Source organism: Capricornis sumatraensis, chromosome 20 (assembly GCF_032405125.1).
Source record: "Capricornis sumatraensis isolate serow.1 chromosome 20, serow.2, whole genome shotgun sequence".
Taxonomy (NCBI): domain Eukaryota; kingdom Metazoa; phylum Chordata; class Mammalia; order Artiodactyla; family Bovidae; genus Capricornis; species Capricornis sumatraensis.
This window is the reverse complement of record NC_091088.1, coordinates 68,104,297-68,125,993: the sequence shown is the minus strand read 5'-3', so window position 1 is coordinate 68,125,993 and position 21,697 is coordinate 68,104,297. Positions and strand designations below refer to the sequence as shown.

The window sequence follows — 21,697 nt, the reverse complement described above, 5'->3', positions numbered from 1 at the left end:
TGGGGTTATCAGGGTCATGGGTGTATTTCTGCTCTGTGCACCAATACTTAGTACACAGTAGGTGATCTGCAATAATTTACGAACTGACCAAAGATGAGAAGTAAATTCCACTTCTGGAGGGACTGGGTAAATAAACTTATGAGTCATCGTTGGAGCCAGACTGTCCAGGGCTGATCAGGACGAGAAGCTGCGTCCCACCCTCTAGAGTGGGTGGTCAGCCTGAGCAGAAAGAGAAGGAGCTGAGGCCTCAGGTCTGGGCTGAGATGCCTCCTGAGCCCTGCCTAGTGACATCGTCACCGGGTCCATGGAGGGGTCGCCCCCTGCTTCATGTCAACAGCCATGGGAACCCCTAGGGTTGGCACCAGCCCCCCAGGGACCACATCCTTCTTTTCCTCTAGGGCCCCATGGTCTCCTCATCTGTACAGTGCGGTGGCGGGGGTGGGGGCAGCTGGGCGCTCAGAGCTGCAGACATGCCTTCCATCCACTCTGAGCTTCTCCTCCTCCACCAGATGTGCAGGCCAGGGAGCGGACCACAGGAGGGCACCGGATACCTACCCTGACCCCAGTTCATGGGAACCTCAGGGCTCGGGCACATGGAGGAGCCAGGGATCCTGATGGGAAGAGAATCAACCAAAGCTTTTGGTGGCAAATCTCTCCCATCCAGGGCTGAGTCTGGGCCAAGGGACCCTGAACCATGCAGGTGTGTTCTCCTGGGTCTCCTGAGACCCATATCTCACTTGAGTCCCGGGAACTTGGTGTGGGGCTAGGTTGGGACACTGAGATTCTAGAGTGATGCTGGTGAAACCTGGAAGGACTCCTGAGCTGAGCTTGAGAGTGAGGGGTGGGGAAGTGCTGGGACTCACCCTCTAACTTCCTTCCCGGGACCTTCCACAAACTCACCATCTGGGCTGAGACTCTTTAGGGCAGCTCAGGGTGCCCATGTGAATACACTGTATGCAGAGTTGGAATGTGAGAGTGAGTACACAGACCATCAGGGAGTATGCTGCAGTTGGCCTGTGCTATTTGGAGAAAGAAATGGCAATGCATTCCAGTATTCTTGCCAGAAAATCCCATGGACATTGGAGCCTGCCAGCCTATTCCATAGGTGCCGGGGTCCAGCTCCGGTGGATCCAGTGTAATTCAAAGTGGGGACAGAGTCAGTGTCCTAGGAATTAATTGCTTAATTAAAGATATATAGAGAGATTAGAAAGGAATAGTGTAGTAAGAAAATCAGTGGAGAAAAAGAGGCTGAATAACTTGGTTTACGTGGAATACCAATCGAGTATCCACGCTCCAGATGCGTATTCAGCCAGAAGGGGAAAGAAAGAATGACTCGGGGGAATCATTCTTTCCAGAAACTGATCCAATTTCTTTATTTTCAGGTTTACTTATATACCATTTTTTACACATAGAGACAAAAGGAAATTTTAAAGTCACACGGGGGTCAGCAGTCCTGACCTTTATCAAAATCAGGTGCTTCATATAATAGTATACAAAAAGGTCTTAGGGGTTTTACATCATCTTATGGCCATGAGGCCTGCTGACATTTTATGATCCTTTCTTTCTGATAACCAGAAAACTTATTTTCCCGGGGTGATTTTTCTTAAACCAGGCACCACCCTCCGAAGGTACCAGATAAAGTTGCATTCCTATAGGGTGAGGGTGTAGTGGGTTACAACTAAGAAAGGAATTTACTTAGCCTCAGGTTTACATGATTAATGTAAAGGTTAATACTTATTTCTCCTGTATGCTAGTTATATATTCATTAACATGTATAAGGGCAGGAGATTTAGCAGCAAACATTGGCCCAATAAATGAAAAAAACCCTTCACCAATATAATTCCTAATCAACCCACTGTGCTAATAATTTCTAACTTCCAAAAAGAATCTGCCTTTAGTAAGTCTAAAACATCTCATGCCTCTCATGGGTGGAAGGCTGTAAACAATCACATGTGGCTGGACGAACCTGTACAGGCAGGCTAGATAACCTTCAGAGGAGTTCGTAAGTTGAAACACTCTTGTCACACCCAGGAATTTTTTATTGATTGGAGCTGCAAGTTAACTCCTTCTCTGAGAGAGGTGGTGGGGGGTTAGCCCCCCGTAAAGTCAGAGGTATAGGTGAGAGCATAAGACAGTAAAGTAGGCACTCTGGTTTTGGGGGTAGATGCTCAGGAACAGGGGGTCTCCTGAGCCTCGATCTCGCCTTTGCGTAATGCCGAGCCTCCTTCCTCATGACCTTTGCCAAGGGTAGGATTCCTCATGCTTGCTCCCGGCATATAGGGTTGCAAAGAGTCAGACACGACCGACTACATTTTCTTTTCTTTTCTTTTGAAATTTATTTATTTCACTGGTTGTATTTTTAATCTCATCATATACATATTCTATTGAAGTGTATTCAGATGCACAGCAAGGTGATTTTCAATAATACAGATATGCATACATTATTTTTCAGATTATTTTCCATCTTAGGTTATTACAAGATATAGACTATAGTTCCCCGTGCTATACAGTAAATCTTTGCTGCTTGTTGCATGTCTTTTTTTTTAAATTAGAAATCTAGCTTTGTATTCATACTTCTATTTATAAATTTATGGTATATTCCACGTCAGTGTTATGCTGCACTGAGAGTGAAAGCATGATGCCAAAATCCCACCATGTCCACATTAAAGTAAATGGAAAACAATGGCAATCTTAATTGAGGGAGGAGATATTGAATCACATTATGTTACTGTCGGGCATTTCTGGTGACTCAGAGGATAAAGAATCTGTCTGCAACACAGGAGACCTGAGTCTATCCCCTGGTTGGGTAGATCTCCTGGAGAAGGAAATGGCAACCCACCTCAACATTCTTGCCTGGAGAACACCATGGACAGAGGAGCCTGGCGGGTCGCAGCCCATGGGATCACAAAGAGTCAGACACGACTGAGGGACTAAACTATTCTCCAGGCTCTGAACTTGAAAGGTATAGTACTTTCCCATTCATATAGAGATAAAAAGTGGCAGAACAGACAGAACCTTTTGTCTTGTCAGGGGCTTAAAGGGACATTATGACCAGACCTGCATGGACAGCTTCAAGAACAAAGGATTCCAGGATTAAAACATTTCAACAGTGGAGGGGACGTAAGTACAGTGATGGCTGATCCATGCTGATGTATGGCAGAAGCCCTCACAGTGCTGCAATTGTCCTAAAATTAAAAATAAATAAATTAAGGGGAAAAAAAGCTTGCAAAAGGGCTTCCCTGGTGATCCAGTCGTTGGGAATCTGCCTTCGTATGTGGAGGACACAGGCCCGATCCTGGGAATGGGAAGATTCCACATGCCTCAGGGCAGTTAAGCCCGTGGGCCACAAGCCCATGTGCCTAGAGCGGGTGCTCCACAACAAGAGAAGCCATGGTGATGAGAGACCCTGCACCACAGCAAAGAGCAGCCCCCTTCCCACAGCTAGAGAAAGCCTGTGCACAGCGACGAAGAGCCAGCACAGACATTAATTTGTTAATTAAAACACTCAACAACCAGCCACACCTCCTCCTCTTTTAGTGTGTGTGTGTGTAAGTGTGAAAGTGTGAGTTCACACATGGGTATTTAATCTGTATTGTTCCTTCTTCTCCTTGGTATTTTCTTCCCCATGGGCTAGGGTTATTTTACATTCAGTAAACGCTGTTTGACCATCCCTCTCACTCCCCAAAAAGCCCATCTAACTCAGGCAAGATGATTCTGTGGGGCACAAGTTCACGATCTCGTTGGTCTGCTGGCTTTCCAAATAAAGTCACTATTCCTTTCCTGAAGACCTCATCGCTCTGTCCCTTGACAGACAATGTGAGATTGGACTCAGAGCACGTTCATGAGACTTTAGCAGAGGTGTCATTCATTTTAGACAGAATCCATAGACGTCACTCTCACAGGTGATATCTGTGGTTTAAAACAAGATATGCAGATGGCCAACAGGCATATGAAAAGATGCTCAGCATTGCTAATTAGGAGGCAAGGCAAATCGACACTGCAAGGAGGTACCACCTCATACCGATCAGAACGGCCATCATTAGACAGTTGATGAATAATAGATGCTGGAGAGGGTGTGGAGAAGAGGGAATCCCTCTTACACTCTTGGGGGAGTGGATACCATTGCACCCACTGTGGAAAACAGTATGGCAGTTCCTCAAAAAAAGTAAAAACAGAGTTTCCATATGATCCAACAATTCCAGTCCTGTGCACATATCTGGAAAAAAACTATACCTTGAAAAGATTCATGCACCCCTATGTTCATAGCAGCAAAACTTACAATAGCCAAGACGTGGGAACAGCCTAATTGTCCACCGAGAGATGAATGGATAAAGAAGATGTATATGCTTATACACACAGAGAATGAACACAACTCAGACATTTAAAAAATGAAATCATGCCATTTGCAGCAGCATGGATGGACCAGGAGATTAACATATTAATGGAAGGAGACAGAAAGGGAAAGACAGTTTGCATGTGATATCACCCATATGTGGAATCCAAAGGAACATATCAATGAAACAGGAAGAGACTCACAGACATAGAGAACAGGCTTGTGTTTGCCAAGAGGGAAGGACTGGAGGCTTGGGATGAGCAGATGCAATCTATACATAGAAAGGATAATGAATGAGGTCCTACAGTATGGCACAGGGAATTCTATTCAGTATCTTGCCATAAATCATAATGGAAAAGAATATATATGTCAAGCTGAATCAGTTTGCTGTATGGCAGAAATGAACTATACTTTAATAATGTTTTAATTTTTAAAAATGTGTGGTTTAAATATCTGCAATGAAACATTACATGGCAGTAAAAATGCACAAACTGAAATGACAAAGAATACAGATCAATTCTGAAACATGATATTAAGTAAATAAAAGGCAATTTTAAAAAGGGTGACTGTACTGTTACTCCATTGCATACATAATGATCAAGAGGAGACCGGATTTATAACTTAGGGAGCATCATTAATGTTAACGACCCCCACCCCCAGCACAATTGTGTGGAATTACAGCCCTTACTGAGTCTGTGAATGACAGCTGAGCTGGGTGTATGTCTGCCTTTGGAGTTCTGAAACAGCTGGGCCATTGTGTCCCAGTTTGGAGTTGATTGTTTTGGACACTCCCCTCACTCAAGTATTCTGGAGCTTGGAAGTCTCCACTTGACGTATTTTGTGTTCATCTGAAAATCCCAGGGATAGGGGAGACTGATGGGCTGCCGGCTATGGGGTTGCACAGAGTCGGACACAACTGAAGCGACTTAGCAGCAGCAGCAGCAGCGGAGTATCTAGAAAGCACGGTGGTCCACCGTTTCAGGCAGAACAAATCCCCCTCCCAAAAAATCACCACAGTCACCTTTCCACACGTTATCTTTGTGTACATGTGTGGTCCTTGCATTGGAAAGGGAGGAAGAGAGAGAGAGATAGAGAGAGTATTGTGTGTGCAAAGTTTCCACACACAGTCACGGAAATAATTTCAGATGAAGAAGAGTCAGAGAAAGACAAATATCACATGATATTGCTTATTTATGACATCTAAGAAAATGAACTTATTTACAAAACAGACTCACAGAGAATGAACTTACGGTTGCCAGATTGGTTAGTGTCAGGGGGAGGTTATATTGTAAGTTTGGTACTGACATATACACACAGCTATATTAAAAATGCATGACCACAAGGACCAACTGTATAAAATAAAGAGTTCTACTTAATAACTGCCTAAGTGGGAAAAGAATTTGAAAAGCAGCAGATGCATGTATATGTATAACTGAGTCACTTTGCTGTACACCTGAAACTAACACAGTTAGTGTCTTAATCACATATATTACAATGTAAAATTTTTTCATAATTTCAAAGAGCCATAATACACATGTCTGGTGCTCTCATAAGAATGAAAAATAAAAGTCTCTAGTAATGAATCTTTAATTGACAACTTGCACTGAGCCTGACATACGAGGTGGGAACATGTGGTTTCTCTTCTGCAAAGAGTTAAGGTTAATGAGATTTATCATGAGCTTTGGAAAAGCATCCTGCATCATATATACTGAAACACAGTTATTGCTTCCTAAAGTCAGGAAAATCTGTTCGAATCCTCTTAGGTTTACACTGTTTAGGGAAACAAAAAGTGACGATTGAGTCATGAGGCATCCTGTGTAATGTGGCTCAAGTCAGACTTCCATCCCTGGCGTGAGAAGAGGCTGGCCATCTTCCCATGTGACATGAACCAGGCTGACTGTACCAACACGCCCGCCTTCCGCATCCTGTGACTCAGTGAGCTTTACTCAGTTCTGCTTCCTGTCTCACAGAAGCAGAGCCATGTGCCCCACACTCCTCAGCCTCCTGAGTCTCGGTGAGTCTGGAAAAGACACGGTTGGAGAGGGTTATGGTGGAAATCGGGGGCTCCTCGCACCACTGCCTAGGTTCCCTGCACGAGGGTGCAACGAGAGTGGGGTCCATCGGGACAAGCCATCTCTGACATGCTTTTCCTTCTAGGATTCTGTGTGAGTCTGAGGATCCGGGCAGCTGTGAGTGAGTCCTCCCCATCCCTTATTTCTCTGTTGAGCAGAGCAGTTGGGGCTGATGCAGATGACACTGGGGACTGGGTGAGACCCGTGTCAGTACAGTGAGAGCCGCAGGCCCTGTGGATCCCAGGTCCTCCTATTGGCCGTGATACTCATCTTCACTCTCCCCAGAGGTTAGCCCAGCTGTGGACTCTGGGCCTGAAGGCACAGTGTGAAGTCTGGGAGCTGGGATTTAGGCCCGCTGAGTGCCATTTCAATCATGAGAGGGGAGCAAGAGGCTGCAGCCCACAGACCCTCCCCTACAAGCTGGCTCATGGCATCTCCAGCTGGCCCTTAACAACAGGATCTGCAGGAAGCCCACTGGACCTGAGCCCAGGGAAGGGTCTGCTCCTCAGGCAGGGCCACCTGGACCTTGTCACACATTTGATGTAGGTTAGCTAACAAAGGAGCCAGCTTCAAGCTTCATTTCCTTCTTTTCAGTCAAGTGGCTTTTTCACTTGTTACCTGTGTTACTGTTAGTCACTCAGTCATGTGTGACTTTTTGCGACCCCACATACTGTAGCTCACCAGGCTCCTCTGTCCATGGGATTCTCCAGGCAAGAGTACTGGACGGGGTTGCCATTTCCTTCTCCAGGGGATGTTGCCTACCTGGGGACTGAACCCTGCTCTTCTGCATTGCAGAAAGTTTCTTTACTGTTGGAGCTACAGCAAATCCAACAGAGAAGCCCTCTCACTTCTTTTCCATGAATCAGTTTTTTTGTGGTGTTCCTTTTGCCTGCATCATACAGCGTGCAGGATATCAGTTCCATGATTAGGGATTCAACCCAGGCCCTTGCAGAGAAAGTGCTGAGTCCTAACCACCGGACCACCCAGGAATCCGCAGTGTTTTGTGTTTTGATAGAGTTTTCAACATTTTGTCAACCCAAGGAGTTATTCTTCTCTTGATAAGAATCACTGCTGAGAATCATATTCTTAGAATCTCCGTGATGTCTATCCTGGGTTGACTGTGTCTCTGTCTGTCCCCAAGCCCCAGGTGTCCTTGAGTATCAGGCTGATACACTTTAGGGTTGGTGCCTTGGAAGAATTGAAGGGGAAGCACTCCAACAAGACCAGTGGGGAGAGGGGACCATTCCTATTTTCCTCTCAAAACCTGTGGCTCCCTCTCTCCTAGGTGAATATGACAAGCCCTCTTTGTCAGCCTGGCCAAGCCCCATGGTTCCCTTAGGACAGACTGTGACTCTTCAGTGTCACTTCCGTTCTCCACTTAAGAGATTCAGACTCTTCAAAACAGATGGGGCCAGTTTGACTGAGCTCCATGGAAATCATTTCAACACCTTGACCCTTGGCCCAGTGACCAGAGAACATGCCAGGTCCTACACATGTTCCAGATTCTCCAGGTCTCTCCCTGTATTTTACAGACACAGTGACCCCCTGCAGATTGTGGTCACAGGTAGGAGAGGTCCAGCCCAGCCCGGGAAAATTGTCTATGCAGGCAATCCCATCCTAGGCCCAAGTTCCTTAGGAGTTCCAAGATTTACTCAGGATTTCCAGCCAGAAGTGAACAAGGAAAGAGAACCCACTCTCAGAGTTTAAACTCAGGGTGTTGAATAGATGGGGTGCTCTAGAAAAGGAAGGAAAAGCCTCTCTAGGAATTAGTTAGACAGGATGCTGCCACTGCCTGCCAGCAGGAAGGATGGGAAACGAACCTGATTCAGCACCTGCCACCCAGTAGGGAGCTGTAATCCCATACGAAGGAGGTGGATCCCCAGGGTGGAGTCCCAGTAAAGTTTTCAGAGGCATGAGGTGGGGGTCACAGATGGGGAAATATTCCGTTTTTTCTTCGCCTCCTTTCCAATCTCCTGCCAGTCATCACCCAAATTCTAGATGAGTGTGAACGGAGCCAGGGAATGCATCGTCAGAACCACCCAGCTCCCCACCACACATATTAGGGACAGGATGAAGCTGAGAGCAGGGCAACCCACTCCAGTATTCTCGCCTGGAGAATCCTATGGACAGAGGAGCCTGGCAGGCTCTGGTTCATGGGGCTGCAGAGTTGGATAGGCCTGAAGTGTCTGAGTATGCATGCATGAAACTGAGAGCAGATCCAACAGCTGAAGAGCTTAGAATAAACACAGAGGAGGCTGGAGGACTTGAGCAAAGAGAAACAGAAAAGCATGAGCCAGAGCTCGAGAACAAGGCTAAAGAAAATGCAACAGAACACACAGGAAGGGTAGTTGGCTTTGCTGTTTCACGGGGACACTTTTCACACCGTCAGATGTCAGGGGAAGCGCCGAGGTGGGGTGACTCACTGAAGCTCACAAGCTCTTTGCTCCTAGGTGTCTTCACAAAACCCTCCATCTCAGCCCACCCAGGCCCCCTCATGCATGCGGGAGAGAATGTGACCCTCCGCTGTCAGTCACAGCTGTTGTTGACAAGTTTATCCTGCACCAAGAAAATAGCACAGGGAATTTCCAGAGACGTGGACAGATGCTCCCTGGTGGGCTTGCCCCAGCTGACTTCTCCATTGGCCCCATGACTTTGGCGAGTGCGGGCACCTACAGATGCTATGGCTCTCTCAGCCACTCCCACTATGTGTGGTCAGCCCCCAGCGACCCCGTGGACATCATCATCTCAGGTGAGTTTGGCCAGACCAGTCCCTTCTGCTCTCTGTCACAGAAGGTCTGGTGTCCAGTCCAGCATCAGTACCGGGAAAGAATGTCAGGCGTGCAGACACTCACAAACTCGGGAGAGAGAGCAACGCAGAGAGCGAGGAGGTGTGAAAGTGGAAGGGAAAAGAGAACAGAGTCCCTGTCGTGTGCCAAGGGGAGGACACAACCGGTGACAGAGGAAAGGAGCGAGAACGTGAAAGAACGACCCAGGGAGAAAAATGCACCAGAGCAGGGACGCGGGCAGTTCCCGCTCAGGAAGCCACCAATGGTGGTTAAGGGGTTGGTTTCCTGCTTTCATGTCAGAGCTCCCTTCCTCTGTCAGCAGCACACTGTGTTACCAGATGCCCTGCAGTCCAGCCCCTGGGTGATTGAGATGGAGGTCGACACCCTGACTTTGCTCAGCCTTGTGGTTTAACGCGTCCTTCTGCACAATGAGGGGGGAGTGGTCCCTCCAACCCTCCCACTGAGGCCCCTCCATTCCAGCCCCTTGGGGTGGGCATGGCAACCCTGAACATGCCCTCAAGAATGAGGTGGTCAAAGATCGAATGAGATTCTGGCAATTTCCACTCCATAATCTCTGCTTCTGGGTCAATGCCATGTATTCTGATAGTCCCAGCAATAGTTAGTAGTTTCCATTTATTTCAAGAGAACTGCACATGTTTGATTTTTTTAATTTATTTTTTAATTTATGTTTGTTGAAGTCTAGTTGATTTCAGATGTTGTTAATTCCTGTTGTACAACAGAGTGATTCAGTTATTCATATGTATACATATACGCTTTCTTTAAAAAAGAACATTAAATGACAATCCATTTTAAAAATTATTAAGTTGTTCAAGAGGATTTTAAATGACACCCCATATTTGAAGTTATTTCTGATTTTCCCCTGTGCCCCGTATCCCTTCCTGTGGTCTTTCTCTCCTGGCGGCGGGCAGCCTTCTCACTTCGGCGCTTCTCTTGTTGCACACTTCCGGCTTTAGTCCTCTATTTAGGACTCGAGTTACTTTGTGCTCTGAGATCAAGTTCTCCTGTTTCCAGGTCTGTCCAGGAAACCCTCTCTTTCAACCCCGGGGGGGGGGGGGGGCCCGTGGTGAGGTCATGAGAGAACGTGACCTTCGTCTGCAGCTCCGAGAGCGCCTTTGACCAGTTCCATCTGCTCAGGGATGGAGAGAACCTTGGGCGCCTCCTCGCTGGGGGGCGGGACCCCACAGAGCACTCCCGGCAGAGTTCCCTCTGAGTCCTGGGACCCCAGCCCACAGCGGGGTCTACAGGTGCTACGGCTCCTTCACTCACTCTCCCTACTCATGGTCAGACTCCAGCGACCCACTGTTCCTGTCTGTCACAGGTGAGGAACCTCTTCCTGGCCCATGCTTTGTTGTTCCTCTTCAGTTGCTAAGCTGTGTCCAACTCTTTCGACCCCATGGACTGCCGCGCGACAGACTCCTCTCTCCTTCACTATCTCCTCCTTATGGATCAAAGCCTTGTAGTGGTGAAGGGGCCTTCATACCTCAGGGAAGCTATGAGCCAGTCGTGCAGGGCCACCCAAGACAGATGCGTCATACTGAAGAGACCTGACTAAAGGTGGTCCCCTGGAGAAGAAAATGGCAACCCACTCCAGTATTCTTGCCTGGAGAACCCATGAAGAGTCCCATGCTTTAAAATGCACTAAATCACACTGCGCTGGTCAAGAAGGCCGTTTGGCTTTTTCCATATCTTACTGTATCACTGAGCTCCTTCTGAAGGTCTCCATACTGGCATCAGGGAACCTTAGGGCTTCTGGAGAAACGGAGGCAATGAGAACGAGAGAGGAAGGGATTTGGTAGATGGCATCTCAACCCTCTTCCACCTCCTGTATGGATGCTCCACACCAGAGTCCTGTCTATCCAGGCAAATAAAGACAAGGGTCAGGGTAGACCCAGGAGGAGGAGAGACTGGGCTCATTCGGGAGGATCTGAGATTGCCTCATACCCTTGCTCTTAATGATTTCCCAGTAGCACCTCTGACATACAGGTGATTTTCCAATTAAGGAGCATTGGTACTCATTCCTGAAGCAGAGAGGCTATCTCTTGCTTACAGCTGTCTTTCATCGCCAGGCATATTGTTCCCACCTCCTTCCACCAACTCTTCTCCTGAATGGAGGTTCTACTCAATGCATTCACGATGTGGGACCAGAAGCTCTCCCCTGCCCCATCAGTGCTCTAGGGATGAGACAGTCAAGGACAGGCAGGAGGTCAGCCTTCCAGAAACAAGAGTCCTCCCTTGTTGGGTCGAGGAAGGTTACTGTTCACCCCTTCCGGCTTTCTCCCCTAGGATCCACTACAAGTACTTGCCCATCATCCATGGTTCCACACACCACAGAAGGTAAGCAAGACGGTCTCCTATCTCAGCAAATTTCTGACCAGACGGAGGGCTCCTGTGTGAATGTTGGTTCTACCACCTCCCATCTGTGACTTTGGGCTCCTCAATGTCCCTGTCATGTTAGCATTTGAGATCATGGTCTGTATTAGAACCAGAGGGGGCACTGAGTTACTGATGCTCTGGGACTGGGAATTTCTACATTGAACAAGGTGAGACAGAGTGCCTTGACCCCATGCTTGAGGGAGCTGCATACCCTCCCTCCACCAGCATCTTTGGGGAAGGATGGGGGGCAAGGGGAGGATTTTAGGGAGCACCTTCAGTATGTGCTATTCCTCTGCTAGTGTTTTCTGAACTAAACATCCCACAGTTCAGAAATAGAAGTGTTGTGTCTTCTTGAAGATTCCATTCCAGGCATATGTAGATGGAGCGGGAAATAAATGGAGGATTAAAGCAGTCCCCATTCATGGAAAAGCACCATGCCTTGTCATATCGGCAGCAGAGAAAAACTGCATGGGAGCCCGGGGGACCTGGTTTCAGACCGCTGCTGGTCTTGCATGGCCTCCTTACTCCATCCACTGCTAGCATCTCTCCTGGATGCTTTGGTGCCTCCTGGGAAGTGGAGACCATACTGATCAGGTTGAGAGCTGCTGACACACTTTGACACAAGGATACAATAACTCCTGTGTGTAGGGGCAGGGTGTATGCAACGAATAAGCAGACCTTCCCCCATTGGCTTGTTGGCAGAAGCACAGCTTCCTCAAGGCCACCCCAGCCAGCTGCACCTTCTCCTGAGGCTCTCCGTAGCCTTCATCTGTACCAGCATCTTCCTCGCTGTTCTTGTCTGTCACTGGTTCCCCACAAAGTATGAAGAGCCAAACTCTCACTGGTGCTCTACCCACAATCGTAAGTCTGAAGGAGGGAAGCACAGCGTCATCTGACCCAGGGGGAGGTGGGCTCATAGCAGAGAATGGCGTTTTCACTTCCTGTAGGTTAAAAACTGATTTCCATTGTTTTAATCCCTGAGGGAATATCTTCCAGAGGACAATGGAACCATGTTCTTTTTATGAAAATATGTGTTAATTTATTTATGTGTTTATTTTTTACTTCACAATAGTCTATTGGTTTTGCCATACATCAAGATGAATCTGCCATAGGTATACATGTGTTCCCAATCCTGAACCCCCTTCCCTCCTCCCTCCCTGTACCAGCTGCATCAGGTCTCAGCTGCAGCATGAAGGATCCTCATTGCGGTGGGGGGTGCAGTTCAAGGCTCCAGAGCTCGTGGGCTCAGCAGTTGCAGCATTGAGGATAGTTGCCACATGGCATGTGGGATCTCAGTTCTCCCACCAAGGAGAGAACCCACACTCTCTGCACTGGAAGGTGGACTCTTAATCCGTGGGCAACAAAGGATATTCCAAGCCCTGTTCTTCCTTTCAACCGCAGCCATCTGTTCTTTTCCCCTTTATGATCTTGGGAATCTGCTGATAGGCATTAGAGAATGGTCCATAACGGAAGATGTAGGATGGGATCTGTGGGTTTGCAAAGATTCCTGATAAAGTCTGTCAGTGGCTGGATTTATTTATGGGACGGTTTTTCTTTTCTTTTTTTTTTTTTTTAACTTAGTGGAGTAGACAGACTCAGCAACCTGGAGCATACCCCTGCTTTTTTGGCTTTGATGTCCCCACCAAAGATATGGAGGTCTAGAAGAATCACCCCACCCCAAGAGCCTTGAATCTCTTCCATTCACAGATGTTGCCATCACGAAAGGAGAGCCCAAGGACAGAATAGTGAACAGTGAGGTGGATCTTTCGAGCTCAAACCCTTGCCATACCCTGAGCCTCTCCAATGCCCCGTGCTCCAGCCTTCGAAGATCACATCTCATTCCATGATTCACATCTCCTTCCTCTCAGGACCAATCAGCGAAGGATGTGATATTCATCCACTTGAACCACAAGACCCTCTCTGAGGAAGTTTTCACTCCCACTCCCCTGAGCCCCATGCACCCCTTCACCGAGACCAGTATCTATGAGGAATTTGATGTAAACCAAGTCCATGCTGACCCTGACCTGGCCCCATCCTTTGAGCACACAGAGTTATTAATTGAAGAGCTACATCTCTTTCTAAAGGGGTTCCTTCGTGGCACTCCTTCTCCTCTTCCAAAGCAGCCCAGCAGCTCTGAAGTTAAGAGTAGAGTCCAGGAATTATAGGATCATCTTCAAAAATCCCACCACCTCTTAGTAATCCTCTGGCTATTCTAGTACTCTGTTTTAACTATGTAACCTTTAGGGAGAAGTTATTCTAATCAATTGCACACACAGGGTAGGTTACCATGACCATTCTGCTCTTTTGAAAATTCCAGAAAAGCATAAAAATTTGCAAGTTGAGTCTTCAAATTATTCAGTTTAAAATAAAAGAAAGCCAATGGAAAAAAAAAACTCTGTTCAGTAATAGTATGCAAAAATTAACTTGTTTACAAGACAGAAACCTACTTCTAGACTTAGAGAACAAACTTAGATTTACAGAGGGGAAGGATGCGGGGAGAGATGGATTGGAAGTTTAAGATTGACACGTGCACACTGCTATATTTAAAACAAAATGTTTCCATGAAACAATAATAAAAGCAATGCAAGTTGGCCAAAGAAACATGAAGTATATTCTGTTTGAGATATCCAGTGTGGTGCTACTTGCCACATGAGGCTGCGTGTCTATGTGCTATGGCGATTCATTCATGTTTGATTCTTTGTGACCCCGTGGATGGTGTGTAGCTCGCTAGGCTCCTCTGTGCATGGGATTCTCCAGGCAAGAATTCTGGAGTGGGTTGCCATTCCCTTCTTGAGGGGATCTTCTTGATGCAGGGATCAAAACTTTGTCTCTCATATCTCTTGAATGGCAGGCGGATTCTTTACCACTGAGCCATTGGGGAAGCCCCTTCAGCCTTTTCCCAGCCGTGTGCCCTGAGGGTGCTGGGGTTCCAGGGGGTAGAAACAGGACAAGATCCCCCTAGTCTGGATCTGCACTGGCCGATGAAGTACTCACCCAGCCACGTGGCACAGACTATGACTCTACATGGATATGAAGTAGAGCATTCAGTTCTTCAGTCACACCCACCACATTTCAAGTGCTCAGTAGCATCATGTGGCTAGGTGTCATGGTGCTGGACAGAGCAGATGTTTAAAAAGTCCCGTCACCACAGAGAATTCTACTGGGCAGTCCACGCCAGATCACTGAGGCCTGCAGAGAGATCACTTGCCCCAGGGAGGCTTTGCATGTGTTGTGCTCATCCATCAATATTTGCATGTTTTGTCTTTTTTGCCTCTTTTCACCAAAGTCAAGGATTTGAGAATCTTGTGCCTTTTAAGTTTTCAGCTGGTGGCAGAATGTGGCTTGGCTCAACCAAGCGGAGGGCTGAAGAGGATAGCACCATGAGGACCTCGGTGTGAACCAAGCTGGCAAGTGGGGTGAAGATCAAGCTCCATGGAGCTTTAGTTGCTCATTGAGCTCCTTATGTGTGATGTCTCTCCTGGCTTAGAACTAAACTGCCCAAGAACTCTTTTACCAAGAAATGTCAGGATCACTTAAAGTGAAGACATTCTGGGGCTCCTGTGTTGCTACTGTCACTGTTTCCATTTTTCCCCTAATTATCTTTTTTTTTTTTTTTGTCCTTTAGGTACAGGGAAGAGATTTCATAATCTTCATTTTTCTGAATGTTCACAGTGTAGACACAAACCCCAGTTATTCTCATATATCTTCTTTTAAAAAAAATATTAGAATGTTATCATTTGATGCCTGAATTCTACAGAATCTGAATTCTTCACCCAACTACAGAAGATGGGTTTACTGGGTCATGAGTGTATTTCTGCTGTGTGGCACCAATGCCTGGTACACAGTAGGTGCTGTGCAATAAGTTATGAACTGACCAAAGATAAAGAGTAAATTCCATATCAGAATGGCTGCTATCCAAAAGTCTGCAAGCAATAAATGCTAGAGAGTTTTGGAGAAAATGGAACTCTCTTGCACTGTTGGTGGGAATGCATTCTTGTACAGCCACTATGCAGAATAGTGTAGAGATTCCTTACAAAACTGTAAATGGAACTGCCTTATGACCTAGCAATCCCACTGCTGGGCATACACACCAAGGAAACCAGAATTGAAAGAGACAAGTGTACCCTAGTGTTCATCACAGCACTGTTTATAATAGCCAGGACATGGAAGCAACCTAGATGTCCATCAGCAGACGAATGGATAAGAAAGCTGTGGTACATATACACAATGGAGTATTACTCAGCCATTAAAAAGATACATTTGAATCAGTTCTAATGAGACGGATGAAACTGGGGTCTATTATACAGAGTGAAGTAAGCCAGAAAGAAAAACACCAATACAGTATACTAATGCATATATATGGAATTTAGAAAAACGATGATGATAGCCCTATATGTGAGACAGGAAGAGAGAACCACATGTATAGAACAGTCTTTTGAACTCTATGGGAGAGGGAGAGGGTGGGATGATTTGGGAGAACGGCATTGAAAAATGTATAATATCATGTAAGAAATGAATCGCCAGTCCAAGTTTGATGCAAGATACAGGATGCTCGGGGTGGTGCACTGGGAAGACCAGAGGGATGGTATGGGGAGGGAGGTGGGAGGTGGGTTTAGGAAGGGGAACATGCCTACACCCATGGCGGAATCATGTTGATGTATGGCAAAACTAATACAATATTGTAAAGCTGAAAAAAAATATTATGTTTGTTCCAGGTATTTAGAACTGAAAATTTTAAAAATACCATTTACAACAGCACCAAAAAATGAAATACCTAATTGTACATCTAACACAATATGTACATATCTATGTCTAGAAGATGATGAAACAGTGTGGGAAAAAATCAAGTAAAATCTGAGTAAATGGAAAAAAAAAACACATCCAAACATAATTGTAAAGTAATTAGCCTTCAACTAAAATAAATAAATTTGCATTTTAAAAATAAATTAAAAATTAAAATAAAAAACTTTTTTTAAATAAATAAAATTTCCAAAAACAAACAAACAAACAAACAAAAACCATTTATGAACTGACCAAAGACAAGAAGTAAATTCCAATTCTGGAAGAGACTGGGAAAATAAACTTATGAGTCCTAGTTGGAGCCAGACTGTCCAGGGCTGATTCAGGACGAGAACCTGGGTCTCACCCTCTAGAGTAGGCGGTCAGACTGGGTAGAAACAGAAAGAGCTGAGACGTCAGGTCTGGGCTGAGATGCCTCCTGAGCCCTGCCTGGAGACATCAGCGCTGGGTCCACGGAGGCGCTGCCCCCCTCTGCGAGTCCACGGCCGTGGGAACCCCGAGGGTTGGTGGCAGCCCCCCAGGAACCACATCCTGTTTGTCCTCTAGGGCCCCGTGGTCTCCTCATCTGTACAGGGCGGGGGTGGGGGCGGCTGGGCGCTCAGAGCTGGACACACGCCTTCCATCCTCTCTGAGCTTCTCCTCCTCGGCCAGATGTGCAGGGGAGGGAGGGGACGGCAGGAGGGCACGGGACACCCACCCTGCCCCCAGCTCATGGGAACCACAGGGTTCCATCAGCAGTAGGGACCAGGGATCCTGATGGGGAGAGAATCAGCCCAAGCTTTCGGTGGCAAATCTCTCACTTCCAGGGCTGAGTCTGGGCCAAGGGACCCTGAACCATGCAGATGTGTTCTCCTGGGTCTCCTGGGACCCATATCTCACTTGAATCCCAGGAGCTATGTGGGGGGCCAGGTCAGGACACTGGGATTCTAGAGTGATGCTGGTGAAACCTGGAAGGGTTCCTGAGCTGAGCTGGGGAGTGAGGGGTGGGGAAGTCCTGGGACTCAGCCTCTGACTTCCTTCCAGGGACCTTCCACAAACTCACCATCTGGGCTGAGACTCTTTTGGGCAGCTCAGGGTGCCCATGTGAATACACTGTTGTGAGAGTGAGTACACAGACCATCAGGGAGTATGCTGCAGTTGGCCTGCACTATTTGGAGAAGGAAATGGAATGCATTCCAGTATTCTTGCCTGCAATATCCCATGAACATTGAAGCCTGCCAGCCTACAGTGCATAGGGTTGCAAAGAGTCAGAGACGACTGAGTGATTTCATTTTCTTTTAAAATTTACTTATTTTACTGGTTCTATTTTTAATCTCATCAAATACATATTTTATTGAAGTGTAGTTGACTTACAATGTTTCAGTTGCACAGCAAGGTGATTTTCAGTTATACAAATATGCATACATTATTTTTCAGATTATTTTCCATTTTAGGTTATTACAAGATATTGACTATCACTCCCCATGCTATACAGTAAATCTTTGTTGCTTGTTGCATACCTTTTTTTCTTTAATGAGAAATCTAGCATTGTATTCATACTTCTATGTTTAAATTTCTGGTGTATTCCACGTCAGTGTTATGCTACACTGAGAGTGAAAGCGTGATGCCCAAATCCCCCCATGTCCACGTTAAAAGTAAACGAAAAACAATGGCAATGTTAACTGTGGGAGGAAATATTGAACTGCATTATGTTACTGGTGGGCATTCCTGGTGACTCAGATGATAAAGAATCTGCCTACAATGCAGGAGACCTGAGTCGATCCCTTGGTTGGGAAGATCTCCTGGAGAAGGAAATGGCAACCCACCCCAGCATTCTTGCCTGGAGAACCCCCAGGGACAGAGGAGCCTGGCAGGTCGCAGCCCATGGGATCACAAAGAGTCAGACACAACTGAAGGCCTACACTATTCTCAAGGCTCTGAACTTGAAAGGTATAGTACTTTCCCATTCGTATAGAGATAAAAAGTGGCAGAACAGACAGAACCTTTTGTCTTGTCAGGGGCTTAGAGGGACATTATGACCAGACCTGCATGGACAGCTTCAAGAACAAAGGATTCCAGAATTAAAAGATTTCCACAGTGGAGGGTACATAAGTATAGCTATGGCTGATCCATGTTGATGTATGGCAGAAATTAACAATATTGTAGTTGTCCTTAAACTAAAAATAAATACATTAAGGGGGAAAAAAGCTTGCAAAAGGACTTCCCTGGTGGTCCAGTGGTTGGGAATCTGCTTCCCCATGTGAGGGACACGGGCCTGATCCCAGGACTGAGAAGATTCCTCATGCCTCGGGGCAGTTAAGCCCATGGGCCACAAGCCCATGTGCCTAGAGCGGGTGCTCCACAACAAGAGAAGCCACGGTGACGAAAGACCCTGCTCCACAGCAAAGAGCAGCCCCCTTCCCACACCTAGAGAAAGCCTGTGCACAGCGATGAAGAGCCAGCACAGACATTAACTAGTTAATTAAAGCACTGCACCAACCAGCCACACCTCCTCCTCTTATAGTGTGTGTGTCTGTGTGTCTGTGTGTGTGTGTGTGTGTCTGTGTGTGTGTGTGAGTTCACACTGGGTGTTTAATCTGTATTTTTTCTCTCTTCTTGGAATTTTCTTCCCCATCGGCGAGGGTTATTTTACATTCAGTAAACACTGTTGGACCATTCCTCTCATCCCCCAAAAAGCCTATCTAAGTCAGGACGATGACTCTTTGGGATACAAGTTCACCATCTCGTTGGTCTGCTGGCTTTCTAAAGAAATCACTATTCCTTTCCTGATGGCCTCATCACTCTGTCCCTTGACAAACAACATGAGGTTGGACTCAGAGCACATTCATGAGACATTTGCCAAGATGTCATTCATTTTAGACAAAATCCATAGACATCACTCTCATAATTGATATCTTTGGCTTAAAAGAAGATACACAGATGGCGAACAGGCATATGAAAAGATGCTCAGCACTGCTAATTAGTAGAGAAAGGCAAGTCCACACTGCAAGGAGGTACCACCTCACACCAATCAGAATGGCCATCATTAGACAGTTGATGAATAACAGGTGCTGGAGAGGGTGTGGAGAAGAGGGAAACCCTCTTACACTGTTGGGAGAGTGTAAACTGGTGCAGCCACTGTGGAAAACAGTACGACAGTTCCTCAAAATAAGTAAAAACAGAGTTTCCATATGATCCAACAATTCCAGTCCTGAGCATATATTTGGTAATAAACTATACCTTGAAAACATTCATGCACCGCTATGTTCATAGCAGCAAAACTTACAATAGCCAAGACATGGGAACAGCCTAATTGTCCATTGACAGATGAATAGATAAAGAGGATGTATATGCTTCTACACACAGAGAATGGACACCACTCAGACATTTAAAGAATGAAATCATGCCATTTGCAGCTGCATTGATGAACCAGGAGATTAGTATATTAATGGAAGTAGACAGAAAGAGAAAGACAATTTTCATGTGATCTCACCTGTATGTGGAATCTAAAAAGAACATATCGATGAAAAAGGAACAGACTCACAAACATGGAGAACAAGCTTGTGGTTGCCAAGGAGGGAAGGACTGGGAGCTTGGGATGAGCAGATGAAATCTATTTACACATAGAATGGATAAAGAATGAGGTCCTACAGTATGGCACAGGGAATTCTATTCAGTATCTTTCCATAAATCATAATGGAAAAGAATATATATGTCGAGCTGAATCAATTTGCTGTATGGCAGAAATGAACTATGCTTCAATAATTTTTTTTAATTTTTAAAAATTTGTGGTTTAAATATCTGCAATGAAACATTATATGGCAGTAAAAATGCACAAACTGAAATGACAAAGAATACAGATCAATTCTGAAACATGATATTAAGTAAATAAAAGGAAAGTTTAAGAAGGGTGACTGTACTGTTACTCCATTACATACATAATGATCAAGAGGAGACCTGATTTATTACTTAGGGAGCATCACTAATGTTAACGACCCCCACCCCAGCACAATGGTGTGGAATCACTGCCCTTACTGAGGTTCTTTCCTGTCTATGAACAACAGCTGAACTGGGTGTATGCCTGCCCTTGGCGTCCAGAAATAGCTGGGCCATTGTGTCCCAGTTTGGAGTTGATTGTTGTGAACATGCCCCTCACTCAAGCATTCTGGAGCTTGGAAGTCTCTACTTGACATATTTTGTGTTCATCTGAGAATCCCAGGGATGGGGGAGCCTGGTGGGCTGCCGTCTATGGGGTCGCACAGAGTCGGACACAACTGAAGCCACTTAGCAGCAGCAGCAGAGTATCTAGGAAGCAGTGTGGTCCACTTTTTCAGGCAGAACAAATCCCCCTCCCAGAAAACACCACAGTCACCTTTACACACGTTATCTTTGTGTACATGTGTGGTCCTTGGATTGGAAAGGGAGGAAGAGAGAGAGACCAAGAGTGTTGTGTGTGCAAACTTTCCACTCACAGTCACAAAATAATTTCAGATGAAGAAGAGTCAGAGAAAGACAAATTTCACATGATATTGCTTATTTGTGACATCTAAGAAAATGAACTTACTTACAAAACAGACTCACAGAGAATGACCTTAGGGTTTCCAGATGGGTTAATGTCAGGGGGAGGTTATCTTGTAAGCTTGGTACTGACATATACACATGGCTATATTAAAAATGCATGACCACAAGAACCTACTGTATAAAACAGAGAATTCTTAATATTCTGTAATTACCTAACTTGGAAAAGAATTTGAAAAGCAACAGATGCATGTATATACATAACTGAATCACTTTGCTGTACACCTGAAACTAACACAGTTAGTTCCTTAATCGCATATATTACAACGCAGAATTTTTAAATATTTTCCAAGAGCCATAATATGCATGTCTGGTCCTCTCATAAGAATATAGAATCAAAGTCTCTATTAATGAGTCTTTAACTGGCAACCTGCACTGAGCCTGATGTACGAGGTAGAAACATGTGATTTCTCTTCTGTGAAGTGTTAAGGTTAATGAGATTCATCATGAGCTTGGGAAAAGCATCCTGCATGGTATGTTCTGAATCACAGTTACTACTTCCTAAAGGCAGCAAGATCTGTTCGAATCCTCTTAGGTTTATAGTGTTTAGGGAAACAAAATGTGACGATCGGGTCACGAGGCGTGCTCCGCGATGCGGCTCAGGTCAGACTTCCATCCCTGGCATGAGAAGAGGCTGGCCATCTTCCCATGTGACATAAATCAGGCTGACTGTACCAACAACACTGACCGCTTCCGCATCCTGTGACTCTGTCAGCTTTGCTCATTTCTGCCTCCTGTCTCACAGAAGCAGAGCC

At 45.9% G+C, this 21,697-nt stretch overlaps 1 pseudogene; it reads left to right on the top strand.

Annotated features, from left to right (window-relative positions):
• The first annotated feature begins 6,313 nt into the window (after positions 1-6,313).
• On the top strand, positions 6,314-21,648 carry LOC138096960 (putative killer cell immunoglobulin-like receptor-like protein KIR3DX1; annotated as a pseudogene).
• The last annotated feature ends 49 nt before the right edge of the window (positions 21,649-21,697 follow it).